Source organism: Saccopteryx bilineata, chromosome X, assembly GCF_036850765.1.
Source record: "Saccopteryx bilineata isolate mSacBil1 chromosome X, mSacBil1_pri_phased_curated, whole genome shotgun sequence".
Lineage (NCBI taxonomy): Eukaryota > Metazoa > Chordata > Mammalia > Chiroptera > Emballonuridae > Saccopteryx > Saccopteryx bilineata.
Genome location: NC_089502.1, coordinates 114365022 through 114374139, shown reverse-complemented (window position 1 = coordinate 114374139; position 9118 = coordinate 114365022). Strand labels below are relative to the sequence as shown.

General features: G+C 42.6%; 1 pseudogene; it reads right to left on the bottom strand.

Annotated features, from left to right (window-relative positions):
* Nucleotides 1-8202: 8202 nt before the first annotated feature.
* Nucleotides 8203-8748, bottom strand: LOC136316963 (ferritin heavy chain pseudogene; annotated as a pseudogene).
* Between the last annotated feature and the right edge of the window lie 370 nt (nt 8749-9118).

Genomic DNA, 9118 nt, shown 5'->3' with positions numbered 1-9118 from the left:
ATCAGGCACTGCTGTGCTCGTTTGGAAGACACCAAGGCAAGGACACCGGGAAGCAGAGGGAAGGGATGGCTGCTGTGGGGAGCCTTAGAGTGTCTGAGTGACTAGTGTCACCACAGCGGATTTACTGTGCTGGAGCGTTAGGCCTCGAGTGGCTGGCGGTTGGCTCTGCAGTGAGACCGGAAACAGGAAGCGGGAGGGTGGGGCCGAGGGAGGATCCGTTGTTCGAAAGGGGGGTTTAAGGGGGACCGAGGTGGGCGGCACCCCACGGACATGTTCCAAGTTCCATCATAGCCTGGGGGAAGTGGTGAGCACCTCATATTTAATGCTTTAAATTTTGCAATGATATTTCTATTTTTCAAGAACTTTATCTCTCTTCTAATTGTTTCCTTCTATAATAGACTTCTTTTTCTGTTTTATAAATCCATATCCGTTCCTTATTATTCTGAGAATATGAATTTGAATTTTGGCAAAATATTTCTTCTGTTTCTTGTATTATATCTGGTTTCTACCCTCCGCAAAATAGTCAATTTGTTCACTGTGATCTTCTCCTTTACCTTCCTCATACATCTGAGAAGCCTTTGTTCATTTGTATTTAGGGATAAGGACTTATTTGATCAACCTAGGAAATTAGCATGGATCTGATGTAGAATTGTGATGTCCATTTCACTAGTAGGCTTCTGTTTGAAATGGGAGGGGGAAGTGTGTTAATTATTCAGTTTCTTTTTCCTTTGGGGATACATGGAATGGAGCTCACAGGTAGGATAGGGACACTGCCTGTTGCCAAAATAAATATTGTATGATACTTCTGACATTGAGAGACTAGTGTTTTCTCCTTCTTGGTAGCTGTGCCCAATGGTTTCCCTTCACCGTAGGTCTGCAATCCTCTTAAGCTGATTCAGAGTCTTTGGAGTGTAGTTTGGGGAGAGTAAAAGGGGTCAAATGCTGCAGATGCTTACTGCCCTACGTAAGAATGGGTGGGGGAGGACTAGAGATGGTCAGGGTAAAACAGATATGCTTTTCACAGACTAGCTTTTTAAATTTACGGTTGACCAAGGACCCTCTACAGCAGGGGTCCCCAAACTTTTTACACAGGGGGCCAGTTCACTGTCCCTCAGACTGTTGGAGGGCCAGACTATAAAAAAATATGAACAAGTCCCTGTGCACATTGCACATATCTTATTTTAAAGTAAAAAAACAAAACGGGAACAAATACAATATTTAAAATAAAGAATGAGTAAATTTAAATCAACAAACTAACCAGTATTTCAATGGGAACTATGCTCCTCTCACTGACCACCAATGAAAGAGGTGCCCCTTCTGGAAGTGCGGTGAGGGCCGGATAAATGGCCTCAGGGGGCCGCTTGCGGCCCGCGGGCCGTAGTTTGGGGACCCCTGCTCTACAGTGCTGTAATTTTATTTAAAGTACTGCAATTTTACTTACTCTGTACTTAGAGTTTCTCTGAATGTGTTCAGGTTTTCTATTGCAAATGTTTCAAATTCTCTGAATTAGCCAATCTAAGTCTCTCCTTTTTCCTTACTTGCAAGAATTTCTCACAATTTCTAGTCTCCTAATAACACCCTTTCTTGTGTGCATGTGTTTTCGGATCATTTTTGTTTAGTTTACCAACATGATTCAATTATCTTTTTTTAAAACTATTTAAAAATGAAAACACTTACTTTCTGAAAGGTCAATACATTTACAGATGTCAAAAACCATGGATTTCTCTTTGCAGGCAACCATTAAGTATTATTTGTTATAATCAGGGGGAGAAAAAGAATTTAAAATATTAAAGAAATCATATTCATATTAAGGAAAATCATTTCATCAGAGTGGAGAAATTTTAGAAACATATTCCTTAGTAACATATTTTTTTCTAGTGTACATAGAACATTTACCAAGATAGACCATATTCTAGGTTACAACACAAGGTTCAATAAATATAACATTATTCATATTATTAGTATAGGTAGCTAGATATTAATAAAGGAAGAGAGTGAAGGGAATCAGACATTAAGAAGCATAATGAACTAGGGAGCTGAAATGAACAATAAACTTCCCCTCGCACTTCAGGTTATTGCAGCATTGCTCTACCAAGGGGACTAACACACCTCTCTTTCCTGTGGATGGAGGAAGGACTAGTTTTTCAATCTCCCCAGGGTATAACTGGTTCACTTGCCCAGACTATGCAGGGAAGAAATAAACAATAAAGAGGAAATGTCTTTGTTGAACACATACCCACTAGAATCTAAGATGATATAAGGGGATGTTTTTTTCAACTATGAGGCATGCCCAGAAGGAACTAAGATGGCAACCATAAGGGCAAAGCCTAGCCTGGAGAAAGTATCCCATTGGGTAAGGGACACAGAACCCTGGAAGAGCTAGGAAATGGATTGGTGAGGGAGAGAATCCAACCCTAATCCAGGAAAGATTGAGGAGTTGATTTGTTAGTTTGAAAGTGTGCCTGGTCCTTCTCAAACCTGAGACAATATAATCTGGTAAATAAAACACTCTCTCTCTCTCTCTCTCTCTCTCTCCCTCCCCCTCTCCCTCTCCCTCTCCCTCTCCCTCTCCCCTCCCTCTTTGAAACACATGTACACCCTGTTCATTTGCTCACATGTTCTCTCTCCATAGCAGCCATGCAGGCCTAGTAGCCTTGCAGCCAGCAACCACACAGACTCCCAAGTGCAGGCTTCAAGCACAAACCTGGGTAGGGCAATGCAATGCCAATCAAAGGACAGCCAGGAATAGAGACTATGCTAGCCAGATAGGAACAAAGGTTGAACTAGACTCAGCTTTGATATGGACTGAACCGATGGCACAGAATCTCTGAATCTTTGCTTTTCTTTTGGGATTGATGAAGACAAAGCTGAACTTTTTCCATGGTGGGACGAATGGAGATAAGACTCTGGGAACTCACAAGCAGTCATTTGATTTTGCTTCTACAATAAATCTTACCATTATACTTTATCCTCCCATATGTAGGTTGCCCAATGCTTTCTTCGTGACTCCATGAAAGAACCACATTTTCACTGGCAACAATATTATGAAAGAAATGTTCTCTAATAACAATGAAATTGGATTAGAAATAACTATCAAAGATATCTAAAGAATACTCAAATATTTGGAATCTAATAAATGCATTTTCAAACAACCCAAGTGTTGAAAAAGAAATTTTTTTGAATTGAATGAAAACAAAAACAGCCTATCAACATTTATAGGTTAAAGCAGTACTTACATGTTAATTTATAACATTAAATTCCTATATTAGAAAAGAGAAAAGGTTTCAAATCCATCATCTAACCTTTTGCCTTTTTTTTTTTTTTTGTATTTTTCTGAAGTTGGAAACAGGGAAGCAGTCAGACAGACTCCTGCATGCGCCCGACCAGGATCCACCTGGCACGCCCACCAGGGGGCGATGCTCTGCCCATCTGGGGCGTCACTCTGTTGCAACCAGAGCCATTCTAGCACCTGAGGCAGAGGCCACAGAGCCATCCTCAGCGCCCAGGCCATCTTAGCTCCAATGAATCCTTGGCTGCAGGAGCGGAAGAAAGACAGAGAGGAAGGAGAGGGGGAGGGGTGGAGAAGCAGATGGGCGCCTCTCCTGTGTGCTCTGGCCGGGAATCGAACCCGGGACTCCTGCACGCCAGGCCAACACTTTACCACTGAGCCAACCGGCCAGGGCCTAACCTTTTACCTTAAGAAGTACAAAAGGGCCCTGGCCAGTTGGCTTAGCGGTAGAGTGTTGGCCCAGCATGTAGAAGTCCCGGGTTCGATTCCTGGCCAGAGCACATAGAAGAAGCTCCCATCTGCTTCTCCACTCTTCCCCCTCTCCTTTCTTTCTCTATCTCTCTCTTCCCCTCCTGCCGCCAACTCTCTATTGGAGCAAAGTTGACCTGGATGCTGATGATGGCTCCATGACCTCTGCCTCAACCACTTGAATAGCTCTGGTTGCAATGGAACAAAGGCCCAGATGGTCAGAGCATCACCCCCTGGTGGGCATGCTGAGTGGATCCCAGTCAGTCAGGCACATACCGGATTCTGACTCCCCACTTCTCACTTCAGAAAAAAAAGTAGAAAAGGACTAAAATAAACCCAAGCCAAGCAAAAGGATGGAAAATTTAAAGATATAAGCAGAAAATAGTGAGATAGAAAACAAAAAATTTATCAAATTTATGAAATCAAAGCTGTTTCTTTGAGAAACTTAAACAAACAAAAAGATAAATTTCTAGACAGGCGGGGGGGGGGGAAGAGGTGACAAATGAACAGTTTTAAGAATGAGAAAGAAGCCCTGGCCAGATAGCTCGCCTGGTTAGAGCATCATCCCAATGCTCAAAGGTTGCCAGTTTGATCCCCTGTCAGGATACACACAGAAAGAATCAGGTCAAAGTTTCTGTCTGTCTGTGTCTCTCTCTAAAAATCAATAAATAAATTTTTAAAAATTAGAAAGAAGACTTCACTGTGAATCATACACTTATTCAAAGGATGATGAAGAAATGCAATTGTGATATTGTATCATCAGACATATATATTTTGTTCTTCATCCCCAGCTCATGGCAAGTGCTCCTAAAACTCTTGTAATATTTTAAGTGATGAGTGATAGAAGCATATTTTGTTATATTTGGTTTTCGTCCCTAGATCCTAAAAAAACTTTGGAGTGATTAAAGTGAAAGGAGCATCTTTTGCTATTTATAACAAACTCCTTTCAGCCATACCTGAATTTATGGTAATGAGGTGACTTTTGGGAAGCCCCAAAAGATGGAGAGCTGGTTGCTAGGGGAACCAACCATGTGATTAGAAGGTTGAAGCTTTTAGTCCTTCATCATGACCTCTGGAGGGGAGAAGGGAAGGAGCTTGACTTAATCACTAATGGTGAATTATTTAATTGGTCATGTCTATTGTAATGAGACCTCCATTAAAACTATAATCAAAGGGGTTCAGAAAAGCATCTGGGTTGATGAACACATAGAGGTGCTTTGAGGGTGATGCAACTTAAGAAGGCATGGAATCTCCATGCCCCTTCTCTGAATACCTTGCCCTATGCTTCTCCTCCATCTGGCTGATCTTAAATTGTATTCTGTTATAATAAACTGGTAATCTAGTAAGTAAACTGTTTTCCTGAGTTCTGTGAGCCATTGTGGAAAATTACCAAATTTGACAAGGAGGTCAAAGGAACTTCCAAATTATAGCTTGGTGGTCAAAACACAGATGAGAACCTAGACTTGCAATTAATGCCTGAAGTAGAGGATGGGAGGCAATATTAAGAGGACTGAGTGCTTAGCCTGTGGCATCTGTACTAACTCCAGGTAGTTAGTTCATAATATAATTTTACGATTCCCAGTTGGTAACTGGAGAGTTAGAGAATTTGTTGGTGTGTGTGTGTGTGGGGGGGGATACATAATATTTTATCAGAAATAGTCTCTTTAATAATGAACAATTTGATGCCAAAATTCAGTAATTTAATTGAAATTAAATTATTGGTGCTTAACCTGTGGTGTCACGGTGGGTAAAGCATCATCAACCTGGAATGGTGCAGTTGTTAGTTCAAAACCGTGGACTTGGCTGGTCAAGGCACATATCAGAGTTGATGCTTCCTGCTCCTCCCTTCCCTTTTCTTCTCTCTACTCTCTCTTTCTCCTCTTTAAAAATGAATAAGTAAAGTCTTTTAAAAAACTATTGGTTAATTAAATTTATAACTGAGCTACAATAATTATAAATCAAAATGTTACTAAAACAAACCCACATGACCATGTTGTATACATGTAGTCACCAATGTTCACTCAAGGAGAAATATATACCATAAAGAGCCATGTAAAATGAGCTTGGAAGTCTTCTCTCCTCTTGAATTTTTTGAGATATTTTGAGAAGGATGGTGTTACTTCTTTGAATGTTTGGTAAAATTAACCTGTGAGGTCATCCAGTCCAGGACTTTTGTTTGTTAGGAGTTTTTATTTTATTTTTTATTACTGCTTCAGTTCCAACAGTTGGAAGCCATCTGTTCATTTTTTCAGTTTCTTCTTGATTCAGTTTTGGAAGATTGTATATTTCTTGGAATTTGTTCATTTCTTCCAGATTGTCCAAATTGTTGGCAAAAAGTTGTTCATTTATATATTCTTATGCTACTTACATACCTTAAGTACAGATATTATATGAGCCTCATCCTACTAGTGGGTAGATAATAAATGCCCCTTTAGGATAAATAATACCCACTGTGCAGGAATGAGTTAGCAGAGCAGGAATGACACCACTGCCTTTAGAAAGGCCTCCTTGCAAGGTAGGACCATGGGCCTAGTATCTGGGAACTTTGATTTGGGGAATGTTCCTGCCTTCCTTAATTGATAAAAATGTCTCATTGTGCCTAGAGTGTATAAACAATCTAGTTTATGGTGAACACATATTTTCTTTCTATGCATATGAAGTCTGGAACTTGCTAAGCCGACGGTGCCTATATGCCCAGCCCCTAATACAAATTTGGAGCTCTGAGTCTACAAACAGCTTCACAACCTCAGAGTTATCTACATGATAGTTCTACTTGGACATCTAATGGGCATCTCAGATTTTATATAATATACCATTCCCACCCTTCTACCCCAGGTATGCTCTGGCCAAATGTCCCAAAATTAATAAATAGCACTACCATCAACCCCTGTATTCACTTCTGAACATCAGAACTTAGATTATTTTCCTCATGTCTCATTCTTCACGTCTTGTCCATAAGCAAATCTTGTCAGCTCATCCAGTGTGCATCTGGAATTTGTCTATATCCTTTCATTTTCTTAGTAACCACAACAGTTCAAGCCACCATTTTTCTTCATCTGGACCAGCTACAAGATTTTTTAACTAGTCTCCCAGCTTCAGCTATCCCTCAACTTTACATTCTTCAAAGCATTGAGTCACTAACAACATTCTGCAGGATTTATTCTACTTAATAGTCTATATCAGAAATGTGACTTGAAGCCTTGACCTTGTATTTTTCAGTCCTTCTATTGAGATAATTTGAGGATTGGGGTAGCACGATATCTTAATGGAAGAAAAAGTACAATTGAAGCAAAAAACTGTATTTGGATGTCTTGTAAGGGTGATATTCATGTCCAGCATGATGGCCATGGGAAATCATTCCCGTGTCTTTAGGAAAGGCAGCCTAAGGCTCAGCTATCATGATCACTGTTGCTCAGGGTGAGCTTGTCGAAGAAGTATGGGAGTCCTTGGGTTAAGACACAGTACTGTTCCTATGACAGTGACATAAACCAAATTTTGGTGTAAGTTTGAACACACCTAACCTAAGTCACTTACCTAGCCTAACACAGTTGTGAAATCATAATCTAGAACATAAAAAACAACTAGAACATAAAAACACAACAGAAAAAGGAAAAGGACATAAATATACTGTACCGTACTCTGTACTGCAAATTCTTCCGCTGTGCACGAACTGGTCCACCCACATAATTCATAAGTATGACACTAATGCCATAAACTGCAACACATCTCAATTTTTACAGTTTTATGGGAGTGAGCATCATAAAATCGAAATGTTCTATGTCGGGCCTGTCATAACCCAAAGACCCCCTGCACTATGCCAAGATAGCTTCTGGAGTCTACATCTCGTTCCCCAGATAATGTTAACAAACATTAATATTTGCCTATCTTAGTAAACTAGAAAAATTCAGGTAAAAAATGTAAGAACCCTTCATTTTAATTCCTGCCCAATCCCATTCTTTACTTTTTCTCCAGAGGCGAGCATACTTGTTATTTTAAGGCCACGTTTTATCATTTTAGCATGAATGTGCACCCACATTCACCAGGGCCACACACACCATCCACCTCACCCCACACCCATATACCAGTTTATAAGGGGAGATAAGTTTTGTGTTTTCCCAGGTCGCATGGAATACCTCCTCCCCCCATCCAGGGTCCCACAGAATACCCCCTCCCTCCAGCCTGGAGATCCTGAGTTGCATGTGATTGGGCCATGAGTGGGTGGAACAATCCTGGATACCTGCTTTAGCACTTAAAAGGTGAGAGTTTTGCACACACAAATCAATGAAAGACCTTATTTATTTACGAACCAACAACTTTATCAGAATAAATGGTAAAACTTGAACATAAAAACTTAAATGAACGTCTTTCAAGGGCAACACTGCAATGTGCATGCTCGCATGGTGACCAGGGTGTCGCCCCGTGGCTATCGGGAAGGCAGTCCGGGCTCAGTTCTTACTGGCACCCAGGAAGAGTTTGTCAAAAAGGTACTCTGCCAGGCCGGATTCCTGGGCCCCCATCTTGCGCAGGCTGGTGATGTGGTCCCCCAGCTCTTTGATGAACGTCACCTGTTCTTGCAGGCAGTGGCTCCCCAGGAAGTCGCACAAGTGGGCATCCTGCTTCTCGCCGGCCAGCTGGTGCAGGTTCAGCAGGCTCTGGTTCACTCTCTTCGCCAGGCTCAGGGCGCTCTCCATGGCCTCCAGGCCGCTCCCCCATTCATCACCCTGGGGCCTGTGGACGTTAAACAGGCGGGTGCAGCCCCCACGCTGGTTCTGCAGCTGGATCAGCCTGTCGGCCATCTCCCTCTCCTTGCTCGACTGCTGCAGGAAGAACTGGGCGAAGTGCTTCAAGGCCACATCGTGGCGCTGAAAGTAGAAGGCCATGGACGTGTACACATAGGAGGTGTAGAGCTCCAGGTGGATCTGGTTGTTGACCGCGGCCTCGCACTCGGGATGGTAGTTCTGACGCACATATGAGGGTGGCGTCATCGCCATTTTGGAAGCCCAGGTGTGAGGTGAGCACCGAGGTGAGGCAGCACAGAAGCGGGGCTCGACAGGGGCTGTGGGGTGCACAGCGGCGGGGCGAAGGTGTAGGCTACCGGGCCTCAGTGTGTCCCTGGGGTAGGTGACCAGGGCTGCCACAGACTGGAGCGCTCGGGATTAGGACGCAGGCGGCCGGCGGTTGGCTCTGTGATGGGACCGGAATAGAAGGAGGAGGAACATGACCAACCGGAAGAAGGAAAATGTAACCGGAAGAAGTGGGTGTTTTGGGGGGATTGTGAGGGACAGAGAGGGAGGATCCTTTAAGAGAACAGGGGGTATCAAGGGGACCCCTAACGGCCGGTAGGATTCTATTCCAGCCTGG